The sequence below is a fragment of the Manis pentadactyla genome, chromosome 5, assembly GCF_030020395.1.
Source record: "Manis pentadactyla isolate mManPen7 chromosome 5, mManPen7.hap1, whole genome shotgun sequence".
NCBI classification, from domain to species: domain Eukaryota; kingdom Metazoa; phylum Chordata; class Mammalia; order Pholidota; family Manidae; genus Manis; species Manis pentadactyla.
In genome coordinates this window covers 163,116,458-163,143,942 of record NC_080023.1, presented here as the reverse complement: position 1 = coordinate 163,143,942, position 27,485 = coordinate 163,116,458, and positions in this window count along the sequence as shown.

Here is a 27,485-nt window from a genome sequence, read left to right as displayed (position 1 = left end):
TTTTTTTTGGTGATGTGGCAGGAAAGTTCTAGAGTTGGGACTCACGTGACTTAGTTGCAGTCTAATTCTGGCACCAACTCACTATGTGACCTCAGGCTTCCCCTTCCTTGCACTCAGTTTCCCCCTCTTTAAGATGAAGGCCTGGACTAGAAAATTTCTACAGTTCCCTCCTCCTAAGCTGGTTAAGAAGATGTTTGGCAGGAAGATCTGCTCACCTAGAAATAAAGAAATCTCCCATATGTGGGCTTGCTATAAGCTCTAGAGAAGGGTTTTTGGTTTTTTTGCTTTAATTTTTTATTTTATTTTATTTTTTATTTTGGTATCATTAATCTACAATTACATGAAGAACATTATGTTTACCAGGCTCCCCCCTTCACCAAGTCCCCCTCATGAACCCCATTACAGTCACTGTCCATCAGTGTGGTAAGATGCTGTAGAATCACTACTTGTCTTCTCTGTGTTGCGCAGCCCTCCCCGTGTCCCCCCATACTATACATGCTAATCGTAATGCCCCGTTTCTTTTTCCCCGCCCTTATCCCTCCCTTCCCACCCGTCCTCCCCAGTCCCTTTCCCTTTGGTAACTGCTAGTCCATTCTTGGGTTCTGTGATTCTGCTGCTGTTTTGTTCCTTCAGTTTTTCTTTGTTCTTATACTCCACAGATGAGTGAAATCATTTGGTACTTGTCTTTCTCCACATGGCTTATTTCACTGAGCATAATACCCTCTAGCTCCATCCATGTTGTTGCAAATGGTAGGATTTGTTTTCTTCTTATGGCTGAATAATATTCCATTGTATATATGTACCACATCTTCTTTATCCATTCATCTACTGTAGAGAAGGGTTTATATGCAACTGACACCTTTTGAGCTCTTACCTAGCACTTCTGTTTTTCATTTACTTGACTCAGGAAGTTAGATGGCTTTCCCAGGACCACAGGGCTAGGGCGTATAAGAACTGGGACTTGAACCCAGGACTGAGGGATTCCAGAGCCTGAGTTCTGTCTATCACACAAGCTGCTCCTGTTTGGCTGCAGGGCAAGTTCCTTCCCGGCACCCTCTGGGTTGTTGAAATGGCATTCTCCTTGGGAGTCTCAATGGGCCAGCCTTGGATGCCCTGGGTCCTGCTGCAGGAATGCAGAGTTGAGACTTTTAGAGGTCAGGAGGGGCTAAGAAAAAGCCCTCCTTTGGAGGGAGGATAAGGAACAAGTGGGACTGAGCCAGAGGCTGAGGACATTGCAAAAGCGGGAACTCTGAAGGCATTTATCCTCTGACCACAGCCAATAAACCAGTGAGGAATCGGCATCAATAAGAAGCAAATTAAACATCAGCTCCAGTTAATTAGTAAGCACAGCTGCCGGTTTCCCTGCATTCAATTTCAGACTCACATTATGAATTGCCTCCCTGGAGAAAATACCCCCTCCTCCCCCAAAAAGGCCTTGATCCAATAAACCTACTTTTAATGGAGCAGCATCTTTCAGTCGAAGGATGGCAACTCATCTCTGGGTCCCAGCTCTGTGGTGACACAAATTCTCTGAGCTGCCCAATCTCACTCAAGGTTAGTAATTAAGGCATAATTGAAATGAAATTAATTGCAATAAATGTGTAATTAGCACAGCCATTGATTAAGGACATTTGAAACGCAGCCTGTGCATGAGACATTGATTGCCATGCTTTTTTGGATAAATGTAATTGCAATGATATCTTTTGTTACTCCAGAAGGTCTTTTTTGTGTAATGAATTTTCACAGGAAGGATTGGCCTTGAAGCCATCTAACTTCCTGAAATTCAGAGATATAAAGAGAATGTTCCGTGCCCCAGGTGGGTTGGGAGCAAACTTTTGCCCAGATTTCATGTAGGATCTATTTCAGGGTGGTCCCCTAGCAGATAGCCACCTTTGTTCAAACAAGAAAAAGGTGCTCCTTCCTCTGGGCAGACCCAGCTCATGCCAGGTACAGCTTGGCCAGTGGAACATGGTCTGGATTTCAACCCTCACTGTTCCATCTAGTGGAGCATCTTTGTGCAGTGAACAACTTTTACATTCATACACAGTAGACTTGGTATCCTTCTCTGTGTAGAGAGAGATGACAGGAAGGAAGATCCAGATCTTATTGGCCTGAAACTTGTTTGTGGAGCAAAGCCTACAGATCCTGGAAGCCTCCCTCTCTGTAGCCACTTTGGTTGGTTGGATGTTATACAGAAATTGCCACCTGAGATACTGGGACGGTAGCAGTAGCCATGAGGGAAGATAGTGAGACGAGGCTAGATATGGCCTGGTGGGGGTGTAATCTGGCTGCAGGACTGTGATGAACAGGTAGTGGTGTTGGACAGTTTATGGTCCTGTCACACTGGTGGAGGAGGCATAGTGACCTAAGGTTGATCAAACTGGGGTTCACATGCAGGGGTCAGATGGGGGTGGGTGGAGTTGGTGGGCCATGGGGCTGGTTCCCTGGGGTCCTACACCTGAGTCAGGGGCAGTGGGGGTCAGCTCTGAGTCTGTGGGGAGGAAATAGTCTGTCAGGGCAACAGAATCTACTCCAGGCTCTGCCCCTGGACAGGGCTGCGCCTCAGACTGGGTGACAGGGGGCTGAAGGTCATGTCTGATGCCCAGTGATGATCATTCCTCGGCATTCTGGGTCTGAAGCAGAATGGCTGGACCTGAGTGATCCCAAGGGCTTCCCTCTGTGTCTACTCTTCATACTGAGCAGTTTGCTCATTCATTCAACCATTTATTTTTTTGTTCATTCCCCCTGTAACTATCCTCCTGTAAATATTTAGTGAGTGCCTTCTATGTGCAGGTGGTATATGCTAGCTGCCAGGAATAGAGTACGGCCCCTTCCCTGCCCCCGCGGAGTTCAAGGTAAATGGGACAGACAGGCCTTAAATAATCGCACAGACTTAAGTATTCCCTTAATTACAAGGTGGACCCGGGGCTCGGCAGGGGTGCCGGACGCCTTCTGTTTGCCTCTCCACATCCACACTCTGCTTTCTCCATCCTTGTCTGTGCTGAATGCTGATTCCTGCAGCCTGCGTCAAATGGTGCTTCTGTTCTCAGCCTCCGGGTGGGACTGGGCCCATGTGGGGCTCTGGCTGGAGACCAGAGGGAGGGAGGGGAGTGCAGCTGGGGTGTTTATGCTCCCAGGTCCCTGGGGCCTTACTGAAGGCCCCGACTGTCCATCTGCTCTCAGGCTCTGGGACGGTTTCCTCCCCGCCAGGCCTCGGGTGTGGTTGAGCCCTGCTCTTTCTAGCTGCAGAGCTCTCCGTGTGCCTCCCTTCACCTTGACCTCATCTTTGTGAAGGGTCTGCTTTAACCTCTCCTGGGTGACGCAGCCTGGCTGTGCTATGTTTCCTCTGGGGGCCCCGAGAGGTTGGTAGGGGAATGAGAGAGGACGGGGAGAGGAGACAACAGGGGGCGTTGGCTTGATCTGGGGCAGGGGGCTTATGTGTGTGCACGCATGTGTGTGTGTGTGTGTGTGCGTGTGTGTCCGTGAATGATTCTTTGAGGTAGGAGCTGAGATCTGAAAGATGAGTAAGGACTAAGCAAGTGTGGGAAAATGGGAGAAAAGTGGAATTCCCTGCAGAAGAAAAGTCTATGCAAAGGCCCTATGTTAGGAGGGGAGAGTGAAATCCCTGGGGCCTGGGAGGAGGTTGAGTTCCACTGGCATTTTTTGCCTCTTCTGGCCAAGATCAAGGGTAGCTCTGGTTCCTGAAGTTAGAAGCGGCCTTCTAGAAGCCAGAGGCCTTTTGGGCTTGGGTGTCCTTGATTTTCAGGGCTGTGCTCTCTGCCTGGGGCCTGACCCAAGACCCCATGCTTGCCTGGAGGCCTTTCGGCCATTTCCTCCAGCAAGGGAGTCTCCCTTTCCTGAAGTCAGCACGCATCTTTGACCTGCTTCTTGGACTGGGGGTGAACTTCTTTCCTTCTTAAGTGTCAGGGAGCTTGTGTGGTTAACCCCTGGAGCCGGATTTCCCAAGGTGGGACTCCTGCCTACCTTGAACCTGCAGTAAGGCAGCTACCTCTTTGCGCCTCATTTTCTCACATGTAAAACACAGATAATGGACCTGATTAAAGGCGGCATCTCTCTACTTCCTCTCCCCACTCTCAGTTTCCACCCGGACTTGTCGGTGTTGGTGCCTCCTGGCTGACTTGCAACAGCCTCCCAGCTTCGGTTTTGATCCCACCTGACCCCCTCCTCCATTCTTCAGCCAGGTTGCTCTCTGTGAAATGTAAATTTGGTCTCATAAACATCTCTAACTGTAATGCATCAGTGGCTCCCAGGACTCGGCAACACTGAGGTATCAGATAAACCTGGAAAGATTTTTTTTTTTATGTGATAAAAACACATAGCATAAAATTTTCCACCCTAACCATTTTTAAGTGTAGACTTCAGTAATGTTAGTTATTACTTATATTGACATTGTTGTGTAATAGGTCTCCAGAACTTTTTCATCTTGCAAAACTGAAACTATGCCCATTAAACAACACCTTCCAGGCTCTGGCAGCCACCCTTTTACCATCTGTTTCTGTTAATTTGACTTCTTTAGATACTTCCTATAAGTGGAATCATACAATATTTGTGTTTTTTTTGTAACTGGTTTATTTCACTTAGCATAATGTCCTCAAGGTTCATCCATGTTTTAGCCTGTGACAGAAGTACCTTCCTTTTTACAGGCTGAATAATATTTCATCATTTGACCACATTTTCTTTAGCCAGTCATCTGCTGATGGACACTTAGGGCCCTTCCACTTCTTGTCTATTGTGAATAATGCTGCTATGAACATGGATGTGGGTGCAAATATTTCTTTGAAACACTGCTTTTGATAGTTTTGAATATATATTCAGAAGTGGGATTGCTGGATCATAAAGTAATTCTGTTTTTAAATTTTTGAGGGACCACCATACAGTTGGAAAGGTTTTTAAACAAATAGATGCCTGGGTTCCACCTGCCCTTCATAAGCCTCCCTAGCAACCCCTCCCACCCTCCTGCAGACTGTAGAATCAAACCTGAGTTCCTGAGCTTGGAATACTAACTCCCTGATGATCTGCCTTTATTCTTCTTCCCCAGTCTCCTCATGTGCCATTGTCCCCTCCCCACACTTAAGCCTGTGGAATACCCACCTGCTTGTGTGCTGGACACAGTAAGGGACTTCAAGTCTCTAGGCCTTTGTTACGTGCTGTATCTCTCACCCAGAGTTCCCGCTCTCTTTTCTGTACCTAGAAATCCTCAGTTAATCTGGCAAAATTCAGCTCCATGAGGAGCTGACTTGGTCACCTCTATCAGGAAGGCTCTTCCCTCCCTGATCTTGGCTCCTGACAGCCAGTAGCCAAGCTGAGCCTTACAGGAGAGGGTGCAGAACTTCCAGGTCCTTTAAGGTCCACTTGAGGAGCCTTTTCTTTATCCTCATCAGCAGATTTAGAACAAAGTTTGCACCACACACATATGTCATGGTTGCTATGGTTACTGTAAAGGCATTCTAAATGTAGATGATTATATAATCTGCTGAAATGACTCTTTTGGGAAAAGAAAGTTTTGACCCTCCCCTTGCAATGAGCCCGAGGACGGTGGGTGGTGACTCTTCATGGGGTCACTGTGGAATGATGCATTCGGGCTGTAGGTAGCAGTTAAGAACTTACCTTCAAAGTGTCCCATGCCACCGTTCAGGAGAAAACTTTCATTCTGAAGGTGGGAAAACAGGCCGAGAGAGGGGAAGTGATTTTCTCCGAGTTTCAAAGAGTTAGAGCCTGAACCAGAGCAGCTCGAGGTCACCAGGGGCAGAATACCATGGGGGAAGGAGCCCTGAATTCTTCACAAGACAGATGTGAATATGAAGCTTGGTCCTTGGAGCTGCAATTCTTTAACCTGTGATATTACTTGTATTAGTCAGCATAATCAATGCCAGATGCTGTAACAAACATCTCAATGGCTTTTCAACAATAAATATTTTTGCTGGTGAAATAGTGCATTTGGGCATTTCATAGATGACCTCCTGTGTGGTGACTCAGGAACCCAGCCTGCTTTCATCTCTTGGCCTGACCATCTCCAAAGGTTGGGGAGAACAGATAATGAAGAGCCTCTTTCTGCTGGGGGCAAAACACATAGTGACAAGCATGATGGCTCCATAGGAGGGAACAAGGAGAACAGAGTTAATTAGATCAGATCAGGCCTTCAAGGCCAGGAATTGTCAATCAGGGACGTCTCTGCCCTGTCAAAAACCCCATAAAAGAAGCCTCACAGTGGGCGGTGGATGCCTGTCTAAGTTAGGCAGGCCTGGTTTACTACGAAGCGTAATAAAACTTTGCTGTCTTGACTCCGGTTTCGTATCTCACTCTATCTGACTTCCCTGCGTCATCGAACTGACCTCCTTGCTAACAAGTTTATTACTTCAGCCAAATTTAGCCTACTCTAATATAAAGGTTGAAGGTTCCCGGAGCAAAGCAAGGAGATGGTCCCCATTTTAGGGACTTATTAAAGCCTTCCACTTTCACAGGGTTCTGTCCCCAGATGTCATGTTGGAACTTACCTTTTAGGGAGGCCACAAGATACAGGGAAATTTCAAAATCACGCAGACCTCAGTTTTATTTTTGTCCCCATGTCTTGTTAGCCATAGTATTTTGGGCAAGTCCTTTATCATTTTAGAGCCTCTTTTCTTTACCAGAAAAGGGTATGAGTAATATTGATGCAAAGATTATATGGATTATATATAGTATCTGCCTATAGTGTGATATAGTATTTGCCTGTAGCATGTGCTCAATAAATACGCTCTTTCTTTCCCGGTTCTAAAACATTTCTTTATCTTCATCTTTGTATCCTTATCTCTTTGTATCCTTGTCCTGACAGCTGTGCCTGGGGCATATTCCGTAAGAGAAGCTCCACCTTCTCAGCATTTCCCTTTCTCTCCCAAGTCCATCCTAGAATGCTGTCAACTCCAACAGGCCAGAGTGGGACAGGATGGTGGACTTCTCTTAGGACCCCAAGGGTCAAACCATGCCATTTGTTGGAATCCCTAAATAGTGATTAGATTTTATTCTAAGTGCCACCAGAAACCACTGAAAGATGTTACACTTTGAGAGAAGAATGGCTTAATTTACATTTTAAAAGAGATGCTATTTTTCCTGCTCAGTGGAGGATGCATTACAGGACTAGAAGGAGGAAGACCTGTTAACGCAGGAATAGTTGGGGTGGAGAGAGGTAGACGAATTTAAGAAATATTTAGGAGAGGGAGTCAATGAGACTTAGTGGCTGGGAAGTCTCCCAGAGCACAAGGAGCTGAGTGATCAGAGGGAGGCTGAACAATATGGAGGGAATGCCAGAGAGATTGGAAACATAGAACCTTGCTCTTCTCTTTTTTTTCTTTTATTAAAGAATCGTTGACATACAGTTTTATGATGGTTTCAAATATACAATACAGTGGCTCAACAGTTACTCACATTGAATCCTCATCCCCTCTAGTGCCGTTACTATCTGTCAACATAGAAAGATGCTACAGAATCAGTGACTGTATTCTCCATGCTGTACAGCCGTCCCCATGACCAATTTATATTGTGATTGTGAATTATTGCACCCCTTTATCCCCCTCCCCCTCCCGCCTTGGTAACGGCTTGTCACTTCTCAGTGTCTGTGAGTCTAAGGCTTTTTTAGAACCTGGCTCGTCTTCAGCAAGAAACAATAGCAACCGTACTAGCTGTCGAAGCAGCAGCATCTTAAGGTGCAGTTAGAGAGAATCCTGCAAAGCTAAAGGAAGATTGGAATCTATGGATGGGAAGTCTTCCTATATAAATAAGGAAAAGAAACTGGTCCCATAGTCACTACCAGGGAAGAATGTGAATTTCAAGGACAAAGAAACAGCCTTACAAGTGCACTTGAGGGTAAACATTTTAGAAAGAAATAAAGGGAGAAAAACCAGCCTGACTTGTCAGCACATTTCTCTACAACATTAAATACAGAAGAAAAAAAGAATCAGAATCAAAGCTTTGAAGGGAAAGTTACCCCCAAATTTTATGCTCAGGTGAGAGGTTATTCAGATTGGATGACAATTTAAAAACATTCTCAGGTGTGCAGCGTTAGTGACTATACCACCTGTATTCTTTTTTTCTGGAAAAAAATAAAAGACTGGAAAATGTGTTTGAACATATCAAGGTACAAAGCAAACATGTCGAGAATGGAAAATTCAGGAATTCAGTGGTGGGCAGTAAGCATTGAAATCTTTACATAGTTTAAATTCAATCTAAATATCTTTTTGAGTGGAAAGCAAATGTCATAACTCTAGAAAGAATGAAGATAATAATAACTAATAGTGAGCAAGTCCTATTGGTAGGCACTAAACGCTTTACCCATATTAACTTACTTTATTTGCATATTTCATAAGTGACCACTTTCTAGAACCCCTCTTTTTAAAAATAAGGAAAATTAATATAGAGAGGTTAATAATTTCCCCAAGGTTACACACACATGAACCCAGGAAAACTGACTCCAGAGTTTGTATGATATTTATACCCTTTCCTATAAATATGAGAGGGAGAGAGAAAAAATAAAAATAAACATGGTGCTTACCTAGACAAATAAAAATTTGTATAGGAGAAAGTGCAGGAGGAAGTTCAAGCAATATACCTTCCTCCAACAAATATAATAATCTTGGAAGAAAAAACATTTTTAAAGTTCATATTATTTGACCTAAGAGTTCTGCTTCCATAAATGTGTCCTGAGAATTAACTAGCAATATACCCAAAGGATTATTACAACGATATTTATTGCAGTAGTGCTTAATATGAAGAAAAGTTTGAAAGCAACACAAATGGCCAGCAATTTTTAATTAGATCAATTCAATAACTTTTTCTTTGAATTGAATACATTTTGATACTAAACATTCATGTGATAGAAAAACATGCAGTCATTCAAACTCTTTTGTAGAGGAAGATCTGGAGACATGTATTAGGATATAGATTCAGACCCAGATTAACAATGACTTAAACAAGATGGAAGGTTCTTGCTCCCTCAGGCCGCAGTCTGGAGATGATCAGTCCAGGGTTTGCGGTGTCTCTGCTCCATGTGGTCACTAAGGGACCCAGACTCCTTCTGTTTTGTTGCTCTGCCATCTGCAGAGCAAAGTCCTCCGCAGTCCACGCTTGTCTTTACTCCCTGATGAGAAGCTGAAAATATCGATAGAGCACTAGAGGGCGTGCCCCTTCCTTTCAGTCTAGCATCTGGGAATGGTATAGGCATCCCCTCCATTGACTAGAGCTTGGTCACATGGCTGCATCTAGTTGCAAGGGAGTCTGGGAAGTGTAGTTTAAAAAATTATGGATAATCATAAAAAATTGGTGGATTCTGTTAGTAAAGGGAGAATGGAAGAGTGGATATTGGAGAATGAATAGGACTCTTTGACTCAGCACGGAAAAAAATTTTACAATACATTAAGTAGAAAAGTAGGAAAGAAAACTGGATCAATTTTATAAGTCTGCACAGTTTCTGGAGTGCGGACAGACTTCCACCCTGCAGGGAGGCTCCTGTGTTATATGACTGTGTGCACCCAGACATACAGTTCTTTCTTCTGTGTAAACAGTGGTTATATTGGAGAGCTGGGATTGTGGATGATTTAGATTTTCTTCTTTGTGCTTTTTGTGTCTTCCCAATTTTTTTAGAAATTAGCTTTTTCTCCCCTTATAACCAGAGAAATTCACCATATATACATTAAAAGAAGCAAAATAGGAGAGAAGGCAGTAGATGTTGTATGTCTGGAGCCACCTCTCTTTTCTTCTCTGACTTCCTTTGGCTGGGTCTCTTTGCTGGGGGTCTCTCATTTCTCATGCATTGTCTATGCAGTGGCTCAGACGTGAAAGCCAAGAGGGGGTGTTGTCAATGAGTTTATTTTCATGTGATGCAGGCAGTTTTCCAGCAGACATGCAAACCAGCCTCAAACATGGCCTCCCTCGGTGGGATAAAGAGTTCTCAGGTTCTTTCGGGAAGCAGGCTCTGAAATGGGGGGTAGGGGGCTGTTCAGCAAAGAGTGTACCGGAGGACAGGGCAGGAGCCAGGAACTAGGAAGGGCTCAAAGAGGCTATGATTCCTGGTCCTTCTGCCTCTTGGAGCCTGAGATAGTGAGAGGTTTAGACACGACCTGCTCCCCTGGGGGTCTGCCAGCTTACATCATCTTCCCCAGAGCGGGGCCGGTTCTGACCTGCTCTCAAAGCTCTGCTGGATTGGCTGTCAGCTTGGCCAGGCATCGTTCAGGCTGATGAGAGTTCAAGGTCCAGCTCTGCCTTTTACTAACTGTGTGATTGCAAACGAGTGCTTAACCCGCTCTGTGCTTCAGTTTCCTCACCTGTGAGGCGGGACGGTACAAGTTCTACCTTACAGGAAGGTCAGGAGGATTAATTGAGCTATTGAGTGCCTAGCACTGTATCTGGTACAGACTAAGGTATGGATTAGTTTGCTCGGTCTGCCCTTACAAAGCACCAGACTATGTGGCTTAAACAACAGAAACATACTGTGTCTCTTACTCTACATGGATGTCTCCTGATTCCTACCCCAGCGCTTTAAGCAGCGATCACGCACTAGAATCCCAGGGCTGCTGTGACATCCTACCTGGACTCTGGTCTGGGTGCCCTGCCTTCTGGACAAGACTTTGGCCCTGGCCTTGGGCCTCCCAGCCTCTCATGGTAGAGGTCCTGGCTTGCCTCAGGGTCTGTTTAGACATCATGACTGCAATGAGAGGGTTCAGACAGTACCAGATTGGAGAAAAAATTTGTGTTATTTCCACAACATTTAATGCAGTTCCTCCTTTAATTATAATCCTGGCCAAGTCCTTACAAACATTTTCCTTTCCAAACTGAGACTGGTTTTCCTTGTTCACGGCTGCTAGCAGCTGGGGTAGGTCTCCCCCATCTGTTCATTTTTCCCTTTGCCAACCTCCCTTCTTTGCCCTCTTCTTCCCTCAGGTTCAGAGTGCAGACATTGTCTCAGAAAGGCCACTGTTGGCCTGAGTGTCATAGGGCGGCCTCCTGTACATTGCTAAGCTGTCTTCTGCTGGCCTATCTGGAAGTATCCCTTTCAGCCTAGAAGTAACTGGACAGAGAACAGGCCTTTGATTGATGCATCATTTCTTTAACCTACGCTGAGAATCCAGACATGCTGGGCCCTGCTCTAGGTGCCATGGATACAGCAGTAAACAAACATGGTTCCTAACCTGACAAGCTATCTGGGCGAATTATACTTTCCTTACCAGCGGGGTCACCTACCACACCCACACACTTGTGCACACACATATGCATTCTGATCATCAACCTCCTGAGGGACCCAATCTCACTGTCTTCAGAGGAATGGCCTCTGTCCCAGGCCCAAGGAAAACAAAAGAAATTTCTGGAAACATATCTCACAGCTGTTAGAATAGCCATTATCGAAAGGACAAGAAAAGGCAAGTGTTGGTAAGGCTGTGGAGAAAAGGGGACCCTCCTCCACTATGGTGGGAATGTAAGTTGGTGTAGCCACTATGGAAAAATAGTATGGTGGTTCCTCAAAAAGTTAAGAGAAATTAAAAATGGAACTACCACATGATCCAGCAATCCCACTGGTGGGTTTATGTCCAAAGAAACCGAAAGCAGGATCTCAAAGAGGTATCTGCTCTCTCAGTTTCATTGCACAATAGCGAGATACGGGAACAGCCTACGTGTCTGTTGAAGGATGAATGGGTGAAGCAGATAGAGAAGACTAAGACACTAAGACACAATGGAATATTATTCAGCCTTTATAAAGAAGAAAATCCTGCCATTTATGACAACCTGGAGTGACAGAGCCCAGACAGAAGTACTGCCTTTTTGAATAAGCCCACCTGCCATCTCAGAGAGACCTAGGTTTCATCTTACTTAGGCTACAAGCATTCTTCAAAGGACACGTCAGCAAGCCACAAGCCCACCTTTTCCCTGACCCCTCTCCTCAAAAGCCTGCCAAAAAACCTGGCCGTAAAAAGCCTCTTAGCCTTTAATGCATGTCTTCTTTGTTCTGCTTGCCAGAACAGAGAGGTCCCTCTCAGGTTTAGCAAAAAACTTTCTTGGACTGTTGTGTTCACATCCCTTCTTTTCCTCTGATGGAGAACATCATGCTATGTAAAATAAGCCAGACACAGAAAAAGACAAATACTATAAGATCTCCCTTCCATGTGGAATCTGTAATAGCCAAACTCAGTAGAAGCAGAGAGTAGAATGGTGGTTGCCAAGAACAGGGGGCGGGAAATGAGGACTGTGGGTCAGAGGACACAGAGTTTCAGTCATGCAGGGTGAATAAGCTCTGGAGAGCTAATGGCCAGCATGGTGGCTGCAGTGAACAGTATTGGACGGCATACTTGAAATTTGTTGAAGTTAGATCCTGAATGTTCTATCCACACACACATACACAGCCCATGCACAAAAGAAGAAAAAGGTAACTATGCAAGGTGATGATGTGTTGATTGTGGTGATCATGCCACAATGTATACACATATCAAGATATCAAATTGTATGCCTTAAATACATTCAATTTTGTCAATGATACCTTGATACAAAGCTGTCTTAAAAAGACCTGATGTTCTCTAGTAATTTTTTTTTAAAATCTGGGGACATTTTGAAGACAGAGGGGGAGCTGCAGGGAAGGTGTAGTACCATGGGTCAAAGAAGCCAAAATTCTGGGGACTCATTTGATGTGGAAGAGGGGGTGGGCCCTGGTGGAGGAGGGTTGCTCTTGATTGGTGGCAGTGAGTCAGATCTGGATGCTACATGCTTACATACAGATTCTGCACACAGAAGGCGAGGCTCTTGCCTGAAAACTGATGGTGAATATAGACAATGCTCCAATCCCCGTGGAAAATGATTACACTCAGCTCCCTAAATTCTGTGTTTCACTATATTTATATATGCTGTTATCCAGTGAATACCTGATTAAGGAATGCAGCTGCCAAATGAATACATTTGTGGCTCATCAAATGGCACCATAAAGCCAGTGATGATGGGGCTTATTAAAAACCTTCTTTCACTCAGTGAAAAATCCCCCACATGTCCTAGCCTGTCTCAATATTGCAGCTAATGAAATGGGTAACCAATACACAAAGAGATGTATTCAAGAGCAAATTAACTGCCTCAGGAATATGCATCATAAAGATTGCAAGCCTGGAAAATAAATAGACAGTGTATTGGACAAATTGGCCTTGTGTTTAAGTGTTGATGGGTTTGAAATATTGGTTTAGCTCCTTGATAGAAGCAGGCAGTGTGGGATCCTGGAAGGCAGGCATTAGTAGTGAAAAATCAAGCAGGGGCCCCTTTAATTTGCTAGAACTGGGAAAGAAGTGCGGAATAAGCAAACATTTACCAAGCCATTCCTAGGTGCCAGGCCCCGTGCTGACCCTTTATATATGTTGCCAATTAGCCCTTACGTCACCCCAAAAGGTCAGACCCTGTGTTTTTGACCTCACCTACTTGTGACGACATAATGAAATTACATAAAGAGATTTTGTTTTCTTTGTCTAAACTTTTCCTGCACAAGCTTCTATCAGATTCTTTAAAACAATTAATTCCTCTTAAACAGCCCCCAGATATTCCCAAACTCCCTTAAGCCCTTGATCACGTATATTAAATTAAACATGGTCAAATGGATTTTGTGATGCCCCTTACAAATAGGTAGAAAGAATTTTAGGCAGGAATAAATTGTCCTAAATTGTGGGTGAGAGTTACATTTTTGATCCTCCAGGAATTCTCAGTGTGATACATCTCAGCATGGTGTAGGGTCGACTCTACAACTTCTGAGATAGCTGAAGACCACGAGTGGCTTTTGGTGACTGGTTCTACTTCTGAGAGTCACTCTTCTTGCTCACCGTGTGAACAGTAGACAGTTAGGACTGAGCTTCACAAGGCAGGCAAAGATCACTGAGTTTGAAGATCCGCCATCAACTTCTGTCCTGCCCCCAGGGACCTGGGACAGAGAGTGTGTGTTCTCCGTGCGGGGCCTACCTGCTGCAGAGGAAAGTGGAAGTAGTCCAGTCCTACATCATTTGGGGCAAAAGTGTCCAAGGAGTCAACCTCTCTGTTCGTTGGATGTTTAAATCATCCGTATGTAGGGAAACCTACAGGAGAATTCAGAGAATATGGTCCTGCTTCCCCAGGGATTGTATTACAGGGTCCTCGCGATAACCAATTTCAGCCAACTCCCATAAAATAGGGGCTGTCCGAGCCCTGCCTATGGATGGGCTAGAGAGCAGGTGTGAAGGTCAAGGCGCTCCTGGAGGCAGGAGGCAGAAGCAGTGGGATGCGACGGGCCCCCATATTTTTGTATTTTCTTTGTCCCTCTGTTCAAGATTTAGATTTCAGGGAAATCCAGTTATTCAAAGCATGGGAGCCCACAGAGCCTTCCTGGAGAGACAGGCAGCTCCTAGGACCCCTGAAGTCTCCCATGGGGGTGTTCAGTTTTTCCTGAGGCAGCTGGACGAGAGAAGGTACCTCTGCCGTTCTCATGAGGGTTGTGACGCTCTGCGAGTGTGCACCGCCCCGACCCTCAACTGTCCTGGAGGTTCTGGTGACAAACTAGTAAAATACAGCCCAGTGCCCTCCTGAGTATCGACTGTGAGCCTGGCAGACCCGGAGGTGAATTATCTAGACACAGCATCGCGCAGAGGGTCCAAGCCTCAGCGCTGCCTGAAGCCTGTTCTTGGGGTGGGGATTGGCTTGGTCCTGTGTCCTTCCTCCTTCCCCCCAACAGGGAAAACAGCCTATTCTCTAGGGCCTTTTTCTTACGGACTGTGACAGCTTCTTGGCCAGCTGCCTCAGTGTCTCTTAAAATTAACAAGTAATCCCCAGGCATTATTTGAGCCCAGATGTGTGAGAGCAATCTGGGCAGCGATTGCTCCTGCCATGGAAAAGGAGGCGTTCGCAGGGACATGGGTGGCCGGATGGTTCTGAGAAGAAGCCCCATTTCTGGAATCTCCAAGGAACTGGGGACAATAATCTCAGAAGAGCAGCATATACCAAACTCTGAACAAAGCGACGCTGGATCAGCCTATTGAGCACATCAAAAACAAACTCTCAAGGTCTTAATGTTCCACCCGAGCCTTCTACCACTTCAGCGCACGGTGGCCTGGGCGGTGGCATCAGGAGGTGGGCACCGCTCTGTAATCAGGCTGATATCTGCAGATGAGTCACGGTGGTCTTCCAGAACAGAGAAAATCAAATCACAGCGAACATCACCATGGGAGGGAGAAAGAGAAGGTTTTAAAAGGGCAGTCTTGCTAATGTTTCCCCTCTATTTAAATGTTCATTAGTGTAATATCCAAAGGATTATTTATCTCTTAAGGCATTTACAGAGGCTTTTCAATGTGTGAGGCATTAGGAGGGATAGATGGAAATGCAAATAAGGTATGAGCCCTACTCTCAAAGGAGTTATAAACTAGAGATAATGGCAGTACGTAGGATTAATAGGGTGCTGTACTGTGTGTGCGGGCTTTTGTGTGAATGTTGCAATGCTATTAATTACAGGTGTATTTCATTCAGTATTTTTCCTGGGTGCTTCAGGAAATTGAAGCTCAGAGAGGTTAAGCAACATGACCAAGTTCACACAGCTTGTCAGGGAAGAGACTAAATTTGAACTTGGATTCTCTCTGTAAGCTTCTTGCCTATTTAGCCAAGGAGACAGACACGTATACAAGTGATAAAAGGAACTATATGAATATTAGAAAGAGGAAGGGGTCTCAAAGATGCAATAATTTTTAGACAGAGGAAGGGTACTGGTCTGCTTGGATCCTCAAGCAATGAAAAAATCATGGCTAATCTGCTTTACATGGAAACATGAGAAAGATTATATTTTATATCTTTGAGAAGGCAGAAAAGAGCAGGCAGAAGGAGGAGAACAAGGGGAAGGTATCGGGGAGAGAGGAGCCTTCAAGATGGCTTTTGGCTGAGGACCACTTGTGATAATATTGTTGCAATGGCCTTCGGAGCAGCCACGCCTATGTGTGGTTGAAGTCATTTGCCATTTTGTAGGATGTGTCTCCTGCCTAGGGCAACATGTTTGGCAAAATGTCCCGTATTCTTGGGAATATGTGGGATTTTGGAAATCAGAGAGGGGATTGGTTTTACCCATGGATCAACTTGGTGTGGACAAAGATGGCATGTACAGAGGAAGGAACCCAGATGGCATGTACAGAGGAAAGAGTAGCATCCATCCATCCATCCATCCATCCATCCACCCACCCATCCATCCATCCATCCTCCATGATCCATCATCCATCTACCATTCACACATTCACCCATTCAGCAGATTCTTGGAATGTCTGTTATGTGCTTGGCTCTGTTTTGGGTACTGGGGCTACTGTAATGAACAGCCCAGCCAGATACCCTACTCTCAGGAGCACCCAATCAGTATGAAAGGTAGCCCCTATTAAAGTGACTGAATAGATTACCAAGATCATTTCAGACTGTGATAAACACTATGAAGACAATAAAACAGGGTGATGTTCTAGGGGCTCTCAAAATGTTGTTCCTGGATTGATATAGCATTATCCCAACCTGGAAACTTGAGAGAAGTGCGAATTGTCAGGACCCACCCAGGATTATTGAATTAGAAACTCTGGGGGTGGTGGGAGGGACCTCACAATCCGTTTTTAAGCCCCTCCAGGTGAATATCATGCCTGCTCAAGTTTGAGGTCCACTATTATGACAGTGCGGTGACCTGAGACAGGGTAGTCAGGGAAGGCTTGTCAGAGGAAGTGACATTGGAGTTGAGATCTCAGTGGCAAGAGAAACTTCGCCGTGTAAGGTTGGAGACATGTGTTCTGGGCAAAGGGAATAAATAGTGAGTGAAAAAGCCCTGAGACAGGAACAAGGTTGGGTGCTTGAGGGGCTGAAGAGGAAGGGTGCGTGTGGCCAGAGTGTGGTATAGAATCATGCAACTTAAAGATAAAAGACAGTGCTGGGAACATGCTGGTTGCTCTTCAGACATTTATTCTCTATGTAGTGATGTGGTCTTTGCCCATTTGTATTGGGAGATATACTCTGGGATTCTTTTTTAAAGTAAACAAAATAATTTAAATCATACAAGTCATACATATATAAGTTTTCCTTACAAATAGATTCCTTGGCTTCTTATGAAGCAGCAGGTTGGCTTGGAAGATTACTGTGGGTAAGAGGCAAGCCACTGGGGATCTAATCCTGGCACACTGCTCGCTGCCCCTCGCTGGGTCTCCTTTCTCGTCTGTAGGGTCAGAAAGGGGAGGGGTGGGGAGGATCAGCGGATCTGCCCCCAGAGTCAGAAGACTGCTGACATCTCTTTGAGGAGCAGTCAGGTGCCTCTCTGCCTCCCTCACCTCCGTTCCTTCCTGATTCGACCTTGGGAAGATGTCCCTGGGGCAGGGCAGGAGGAAAGAGGTAAATGGACTCCCTTGGAATTAGCATCACTGTCAAATGGTGTTTTGGAAATCTGCTTTGAATGTGCAGTAATTCTGGGAGCTGAAGTCCATGCTCTTAATGACAGTTTTCTTTATAGTTATTGCCCTGCTGCTGAGCCCAATACTTCATTTCTTACAAATGGATGTCTTATGAAAAGAAGAGTAGACAGAGCTGTAAAATCATGAGCGTGGTGTCGGGACTTGCCTCTGCACGGCTGGGGAGTGGAGAGGGGACCAACCCGGACCTTCTGCAGGGAGGCAGTGAAGTGCAGTGGGAAGACCTGGCGTGAACCCTTTAACTCAGGCGCATTGTCAGACCTCTCTGAGCCTCTGTTTCCTCATCTGCAAAATGAGAATGATACCTCTTACACTGTAGTAAGTAAGACGATATGTGCCGAGTGTCTGGCACACAGTAGGTGCCCAATAAATATCAGTGCTTGTCTTCCATCCCTCCCTGGGAGTAGGGAAATGGCTCTTCTCCTTAGGTGGTTGGCAAGCCCCTCTTTGCCTACAAATCTCTGGATTTGTTTTGCTTGTGCAATAATTAGGCACCAGCAGCTGAGAGTGTCCAAACCCACAGCAGTATCTTTTCCCCAAGTTGCTTCAGTTGATAGAAGGTTTGGTGGTAGATGGTAGCTTGTTTCTCCAGGGAGGCTGTAAAATACGCTGTTGGGCAAACACACACAAAAGCTCATTTGTCTTTTGTCTCCACAACCCCATAGTTCAGAAGGGATGCTCTTCTCCTGACACCCTGACTGCTGCTCTGAGCAGCTCACAGACCCTTCTGCCCACCCCTGAGATGCTGGGGCTGCCCAGCCCCTTCCTCTCACGGTGCTGCCCACCGTAGGACATCTGCCATGAGGACTCTATTGACCACGCCCAACTTGGACCGCTCCCCTGAACTTTGTAGTGGACACCACCACCTGGATGTCCACAGGCCTGCCCACTCAGCCCATCCAGGATGGAGGCCACCTCCCTTCCCTCACTTGTGCCTTCTCTTGCCTGGGTCTCAGCACTTAGCAGCACTGGCTCCTCAGACCCCAAGCCTGACACCTGGGAGTCACTCCCGGGCGTCTCATTCTTTCTCACCTCCGCATCCCAACACCATCAGGTCCTGTCCAGGTGTTCTCTCAAATCTGTCTCCTGACTGTCCTTCAATTCAGCCCCAGCCACAGCCACCCTGAGGAAGACCCCTCTCCTCTGAGGGCTGCAGCCTGGGGCATGTGAGACAGGGACCATGGGCTTAGGCGGGGTAGGGTGAGGGCCTCCAGAAAAAAAAAGGCAAAGCAAGATAATTACTGTCAGAACAATGTAACAATGTGCAAAGAAGTCCCTATGGAAACTCTGTGTTAAGCATTAGGCAAAGTCAGAGTCACACTAATTCTCTAGGGTAAAGATACAGGACTAGGAATATAGACACGATTCAGTGAAATCAGTTAAAGCTCAAAAGGCCAGGAGCAACTTGGCCTGGAATGTTTAAATGTTCCCCAGATAAAGAAAAGTATCTCAGCATAACCCGTGACTTCATTGTATCAATTAGATCATGACACTATAAAATTTACCTTAGCCTGCTAAAAGGTCCTGCTTATTTTTAATTGTACCTATATGCTGTTTTTCCTTCTTTAATCCTAATCAAGTAATCTGCAACCTGGGCAAATAATTAATTTAGTAAGCAAGCCCAAGTATAAACAGCCCCAAAAGTTAAAAAGTAAAATTCTTAACACAGTCTAGCAAACAGGCAACAGCCCAGCCCACCTTGGGGGCAGGGCAGGTGGTGTTAACGGATATGCTCGCAGAGGGAAACTGCTATCCTGAGAAAAAATCAGAGCAGCAAAGTTCTTCTGTTACTCATCAAAAATGAGCATTCTGGGACCACTCAACAAGTCTGCGCCCCTAGCCCTTTACCCCTATTCCTGAAAATCCTCAACCGCACATAAAACCCCTAGACAATGGCACAACCATGGACTCTTCTGTCCCCTCCTGGCCTGAGCCAGGAGCTCTGTCCTCTCACTTTATCTCTAAATAAAAGCCTCTACCTTGCTCTCCTACCTTGAGTGTTTGCAAAGTTCATTCTTCGGCTCCGTGAATAAGAACCCCGGCCTCACTGGGACACACACAGGACTGTGTCAGCCCCTGCTCCCAGGCCTACAGTCCTGAGGTCAGGTGGAGGGAGGAATTTATGGTCATTGCTGGAGGCTGTTGGGGGCGGAAATAAGCTCAGGCATTTGAGTAAAACAAGCAAACACAAAACAAAACTGTGGAGAAAATGAAGGTTCCTGTGGCGAGGATTCTCACCTGGCCCTGGTTGGCTCGCCCACTGCACATGTGTGGGCAATACACTATTATTGACTCTATATAAAGAGCTCTGCCCAGTGCTCTGAGCTGCACAGCTGCAGGAGAGCAGAGCAGGGGCTGGAGTAGTGGCAGCGCCAAGGGCAGAGAGGCCCAGAGGCAGAGACCGGCTTGCCCCAGGCAGACTTGCCCAGAGGCGGACGGGATTCTAGCACACGACCTACCACAGTGGGAATAAAGGTGGGTATAAACCCTGTCACCCCAAGAACGTTCCACTGTCATTTTTTGGTCTCGCTGAATCTAGAGTGAACTTGTCTGGGGCTGAAACCCACTGGCAAGACAGAGCCAACCAAACAAAACATCCTGGCCTTCAGTTCCAGGCCTACTGGGTATTATCTGTGTGGTTTCTGACAGTGTTTAAAATCTATGTGGAGCCCAATGTCTTCATTTCTGAAAAGAGGCCAAACAGTCTCAGATGAAACTGTGCATGTGGTACATGGCACGAGTGTGGTCAGTGTTGGGCTCTTCTCGCCCTTCACCTTGAACAGTACTTCATAGTTCTTGGAACCCTCTTCTTAGATTGATGATTCATTCCGTACACATTTATTGTCTGCTTGCTATGATCTGGTGCAGGGCTAGGCACCGGGTGCAGTGGAGAGCAAGTCTGGCTTAGTCCCAGCTCCCCTGGAGTTTACATTTTTGGTGGGGGTCACAGAGAGAAAGCGAGTAACACATAATGGAGTGTCAGGTGGTATTAGGTGCCGTGATGAACAGTCAGGCAAGGTAAGATAGAAGAGATGGAGCCTGGGAGCTTCGAGGTCAGAGGGAAAAGGAGTCAATAAACAAACCAAAGCATAATTAAAATAATTTACTGACTGTGGCAAGTTTTGCGAAGGACCGAAACATGGCTACGTGAAAACCGCAGGCAGGTTGAAAGAGTTAAAAATGTATGGGAAGTGCTTCGTGTGATGGTAAATGACAGACGCTCAGTGACTCCTTCTCTCCCCCAACAGCTCTTCCCTGTATCTTTAATTTCCTCCTCTAGTAGGTCCTTCCCACCAGCATTAACACATGTCCGAGTTTCTTTCTGTTTAGAACCTACCTCTCTGCCCCAAATTCCACACGTTTCTCCACCTATGATCCTGCCTTATCTGCCCCCCCGCCTGCTTCTTTTCCCTACCCACCCATTGCACAAGAGTCTTGGAATTCAGCAGTTCCCTTCAACCCCGCATCTGCTGGCCCAGTTCTGGATTCTGCTCACTAAGTCACACTCAGATGTGTCCCTCTCACCACAACCACTGCCCCCTTCTTACCATGTCTAGGCCTCCGGTATCTCCTGCCTGGATATCTGCATCCTTGTCTCCACTTTTCTCGCCTCTGATCCCTCCTGCGCACAGCAATCAGGCAGATCTCCTTAAATGCAAACCCAGTGGTGTTCACTCTCCTGTTTAAAATCCTTCAAAATCTCAGTTGTAATATAAATTAGTCACAGGGATGAAAGTACAACATGGAGAATATAGTCGATAATATTGTAATATCTTTTTACGTTGACAGTAACTACAGTTATTGGGGTGAGCATTTAATATCGTAGATAATTCAGATCACTATGTTGTACACTTGAATCCAATATACTATTGCATACCAACTATACTTCAATAAGAAATATATTTAAGAATAAAAATAACCCCTTCAGGGCTCTTCACTGTCTGCAGTATAAAACTCAGACTCCTTTCTGTTGGACCCGATCGCTGCGGGCTTTGTCACCTGAAATAGCTTGAGTTTTGCAGTGGTGTTGCCACAACCTGGCTGGGAAGAGGTCTGGCTAATATTTGAGACTGGGCGTACTCAGAAAGGGTGTCAAATCCTTGTATCCTGAGCTGAGGTGGGGTTGATCCAGGCCAGGGTCAAATCAGTGAAATTTTAGCTCCAGACTGAGCCCCGATCCTGGCTGTCGTCTGGATCCTGACCCTAGACTCAGACCCAGCTCTGGTCCTGTTTCCAGACTGAACTGTGATTCTGGTAGTAGATTGAGCCCTGGTCCTCTCCCCAAACTGGGCCCCGACCCTGTCCATAGACTGAGCCCTGATCCCGGCCCCAGGCTGTGTGCCCTGACTCTAGACTAAGCCCTCCCCTGCTCACAGACTAGACCTGCCACTGTGGGCTCATAGTGAAAGTGGGGCTGACTCAGAGCAAACCTGTCCCCTTAGGGGAGGGGCTGGGAATGTCTTTTTCTGGGAAAAGCAGATGGGCTCAGCCTTTGGTGTTGATACACCCATGGATTTGGGGGTCACATGTTGCAAAAGGGCCAGGCTTTAAGGACTGCTGCGAAATCGTATCTGGCAGAGCTTCCCAGCCAGTCTGGCTCCCAAAGAATGGAGAGATTATTTCTGCTGATATCCATCAAGCTGAGATTGGGAGCATTTCAATGAGAAGGTGCTTCAACGACACTTCAAGGAGTTGGGGCCTAATGAAGCACACATCAGAGGATGATTTAATCTTTCCCTCATAAACCCTCACAACGAGGAGATCAGCTTCAGAATCCAAATTCATCCTGACATCCTGACATAAAAATGTGAGCTCAAGACAGTCCCGGATCACTGATAATTGTCTGGGGCTAATTGCTGCGGTCTCAGGGGGTTAAGAGAAGCCAAGGAAGGGTGGGTGTGGCAGAGGGCATTCAGGGACATTCCGGGATGACAGTGACATTGGAGGATAAGAGAGAGAATAAGGACAGTGCAGACACTAGGAGGTCCTGCTTGTTGTGGCTGGCCCATCCCCTGCAAGGTGGAGCCTTCTCTCCAAATCCCTCCCCAAGCAGACTAGTAGTCAGCAGATATCCCACAGCAACCCAGTAGCACGCCCTAAAGGGGCCAGGGACTTCCTGCTTCCAAATCATAAGTGTGACAATTAGATCTTACAAGAGCTGCTACGGAGCAAACCAAAAGGAGGCTTTAATAGAGACGACCCAGGCGTGTGCAGGTGGATCACCACCCTTAGAACTGGCTCTCCAGCCCTCAGGGGGGTGGAGCTGACATACTCTGATCACGGGCTCCTCTTCCTGCCTTCAACCCCTTGCTGCTAACGGGTTTCACACATCGCCAGGCCCAACCCACCCACTGCAGAAGCAACATCACATTCTTCCCTCAAATGCTGAATCTTGCCCATCTTCTGTTCTAGAGATTTCCTTTCTGCTGCATGAAGTCACTGACGACATTGTGAGGAAAATCACGGCTTTGACTTAAACAAATAGAACTCAGCCACTAATTTCAAAAGGAAACATATTTTATAAAAATTAAATGGTTAAAAAACTGGAAATTATGATAAGCAAACTCAATCAAGCCCTCGTTGGTGCATAATATAGTCATTTACATTAAATTTATATCCACACTGTACTGTGCAGCCGGGGAAGGTATGAGGTAAAGTAATTGGACCCTCCCCTCATTTTTTATTTCTATTAAAAGAAGACAATGTTCTTAAGACATGGAAGGCTTAAAGGAAAAGTTGACAGATTTTACTATAGAAAACTTAAAAAAACTTCTATGCAGTGAAACAGAGCCAAAGTTAAAAGAAAGCAAAGACTGGGAGAAAATACTTGCTGCATATACAACAAAGAACTACTATAGCAAATATATATATATATATGAGAAGCTTCTGCAGATCTGTAACAAAAGGACAAAGGTACAAAATAAAAAACTTCTAGAAGAGGAAACATGGCCGTGGAGATGCCCTGCTCAGATCTCCCTTCAAGAGAAGCCTGAGGCTGTGGGGAGAAAGGCCAACGGATAGGCTCAGGCTAGAGCATCTTTGGCTCCACCACAACAGTCAAGCCCTGCCATGCTTCCCCTGGGCTGTTCCCAGGCAAGGGCCAAGCAAGGTGCTGTCCTTGAACCAAGCTGCCTTGGAAACTCTCACTACTATTTAAGGCTTTCTCAGAACTGCGCTTGGTCTGAGGGTCTTCCTGTGCAATCCTTCCCTCCCACTCTCCTTTCACAAGTGTCAGACCTGCAGACCTGCATCTGGACGGAAGGCTCTCCTGCCTCCTCCTGCTCCCCACCCCCACTTTGTGCTCCAGAGGCATTTCCCCCAGCAAGGTTTTTGCTTGTCTAAACCTGTGTTGGCATTTGCTTCTCAGAGGACCTCAACTGACATAACACAGACCCAAATAAAAAGCTATTCAGCCTTACTCATAATTAAGGTAGTACGAATTGAAATGTGATACTAATTTCCATGTATCAGTTTGACAAACACTTTTAAAAGGTCATTAATATCTCATTTAGTGAGAGGGAACAAAATGAATCCTTCATACTGTGCTGATGCCCAGAGCATAAAATACATATATTCATCAATTCAGCATTTTACTCCCAGAATATTTGCACACATGTACAAAAATGTACATGTTCATGGTGGCATTATTATTTTATGTATATATTTATTAAGGTATCATTGACATGTAATCTTATGAAGGTTTTACATGAGCAACATTGTGGTTACTACACTCGTATTATCAAGTCCCCCCACATACCCCATTACAGTCACTGCCCATCAGCGTAGTAAGATACTATAGAGTCACTACTTGTCTTCTCTGTGCTATACTGCCTTCTTGTGCCACCCTACATTATGTGTGCTATGTGCTAATCATAACACCCCTTAATCCCCTTCTCCTTCCCTTCCCGCCAGCCCTCCTCACCCCCTTTCCCTTTGGTAACTGCTAGTCCCTTCTTGGAGTCTGTGATTCTGCTGCTGTTTTGTTCCTTCAGTTTTTGCTTTGTTATACTCCACAAATGAATGAAATCATTTGGTACTTGTCCTTCTCCACCTGGCTTATTTCACTGAGCATAATACCCTCTAGCTCCATCCATGTTGTTGCAAATGGTAGGATTTGTTTTCTTCTTATGGCTGAATAATATTCCATTGTGCATATGTGCCATGTTTCTTTATCCATTCATCTACTGATGGACACTTAGGTTGCTTCCATTTCTTGGCTATTGTAAATAGTGCTGCGATAAACATAGGGGTGCATATGTCTTTTTGAATCTAGGGTCTTGTTTTCTTTGGGCAAGTTCCTAGGAGTGCAATTCCTGGGTCAAAAATTTCTAATTTTAGTTTTTTGAGGAACCTCCATACTGCTTTCCACAATGGTTGAACTAGTTTACATTCCCACAAACAGTGCAGGAGGGTTCCCCTTCCTCTGCCTCCTCATATGGCAGCATTATTTACATTAGTAAGAAACTTGAAAATAACCTGAGCGTAAATGGTGGTGTGCCCACACAATGTAATTTGCAGCTGTGTAAAAGCGGTCAAGCTATATGACATAAAAAAGATGTTTGTGAGACCACACTCAGTGAAAAAAAAGTGCAGAGCTGTGGAATATATTGTATAATGCCCCTTGAGTAGGTAAGTCCCTCACTAAATGAGTTTATATGCACATAAATTGGTGAATAAGTGCAAACATCTGGAGAGGTAGACATTAAACTGCTAAGATTATCTTCAGGGAGGAGAGTGAGATTGGAGATAGCAATTAAAGGGAGTCCTTGCTTTTTACTCTATTTCCTTCTGTATTGTTCATACATTTCACAGTGAGAGAGGATTATTATTTTTAATTAAAATGAGCAATATGTAAGAAGAAAGAAAAGACCCCAGGGTGTAACCACCAAAATGAGTATTGATCCCTTTGGGAAGCCATGTCCACACTGCAATCAGCCTGTTCAGTGTTTGGACTCTCCTGGGAATGGCCTTCAGTGGCAGTTAGTGGCATGGGAAATCTGCTTTCATTCCTGTCTTTAGCCTTAAAATTATTTCTACAGAAACATCAGCGGGAAGTGGTATTGCCCACTGGCCCTTGCCTGAGCGACCACACCTGACTCGGAATGTCTTCTCACTGTTTTCATTCCCTCCCCTGAACAATCCCTGACTTGAAGACCAAACATGCTGGCACTGAGTATATCACAGACACACACCCAAGCTCTCTGGCTTCTGTTTCCTCATCTGTTTTGGAAAAGGTTTGGGTACATGGCCTCGGTGTCTGGCTAGCGTTCTAGGATCCCGAGGCCCCTGGCACAGAGTTGCCGTTCTTAGCACACTCCGGACAGCTGAGGTCTCAGAGAAACCCACCCAGGGTCCTCGGTCTGACCTTCAACCAGCCATGGCAGCCTCCCCTCGCATCTCCTGTGCTCCAAGGTGAGCCGCCAGGCTGTGCCCCTCTATGCCCTCCCCCTGCCCCTGTGCCCAGACTGCCTACACTTTAAGGCCCCATACTGATTCTTTTATGACTTCTGACCAAACAGTTTGGATTGCCATTGTATTTTCTCTATAGATTATATGGTCCATGGAAGCCAGAATGGTCACTTGGCTCTGCTGCCAGTATGATCACACACTTCACAAACCACATCAGGGGGGAAAAAGTCCCTGAACCAACACAGCTCCAGACTCATAAACCCCGAGACCAACCCAAAATACCAGGGTCCCCAAAATAATATTTGAATATTTCCCTTAAGCCTGGGCTCCCTGACAAAGGTAACTTTATCCCTGGTTCTTGCTATGATGATTTCTCAAGATACCTTTGTGACTATCATCATCTGAAAAGTTGCTGTTTTCCCACGATGAACAGATTAAGGCCAACCAATGAACTTGGTGATTTTGCAATTGTTTTCCTTGAAATAATTGCTGTGTTTTGTACTTGGTGAGCCAGTGCTTCTGAAGCCTGACTGCTTGCACTCTTTGCAAGTCAAATTTTCTTCTCTTTGTAAATAGTTCTGTTTCTGAGCCTTCTTCTGACAGAGAGGTTAACTCAGTACATTAATTCATGTTGTGGTCTTGCCTTCCCTGTTCTAAGGCGAAGGGAATTTTGTCTTGCCTGCTAAGGGAGGCTCCTGTTGTAGGATGAAAAGGAGAAGTTGTCTGAAGAGGGGTCTCTTTCCTGGGTTTGTCTTTTTGAGAACCTAGCCTCACCGGGTGCAGGGGGAGTAATACAAAGTGGGGAGAGAGAGAGAAGCCTTTGATGGGGGTGACATGGAGCCCAGGGGACTGGGGGAGAGAGAGACAGAGGGAGAGTGGACATTCCCAGAGACGAGGAAGGGCATATAGTTTGGGGTCTGCGAGGAGAAGGGGATTCCTGGGGAGAGCAGGATTCAGAGGGAGGGATCCCTGTAGGAGGCTGGGGGTCCCAGTCTGGGCAGTTTTCTGAGTCTGACTTGGCATGAAGGCAGCATTGCCATCTGCCCACAAGGAACCCTGAGGGCTTGGACGGCACCCCTAAAAACGGCAACCAATGTGGACCTACAACTGCTGGACATCCCCGAAGCTGGATCTCTGTAAGACCCTCGGGACCTTCACAGGATCCTGTGGGATGAGAATGGAATCCCAGGGATGAGCTTCTTGCTGGCTCGGTAAGCTGGGACCTATGATAGATTTAGAGAAAATAAAATTATTGTGACATTTTTTGCCTTTCTGAGCTTAACACCCACTACCATGTCTTCCAGCAGTTAGGACCATCTACCTGTATTGTCCCTGCACCTCCTGCCCTCCTCGAGCACTGCCACTCTATAGGACACCCTCTTGTTTGTCTGTCTATCCCATTTCTGATAGTGGAACCTGTCCTCTTGTTCTGTGTGCCATTGGACCTTGTACCCAGCAGATGCTCATCAAATGTTGGTTAAGTGCAATAAGTCATTCTCAGTTATAACCCCCCCCACCAGGACCCCAGCTCTAGCACCATGCTCTGTGTATGGTTGGTATTTGATGCATGTTTGCAGAATGGAGAAAGGTGTGTGGGGTATTCCAAGGTGACCCCTTTGGAGGACACAG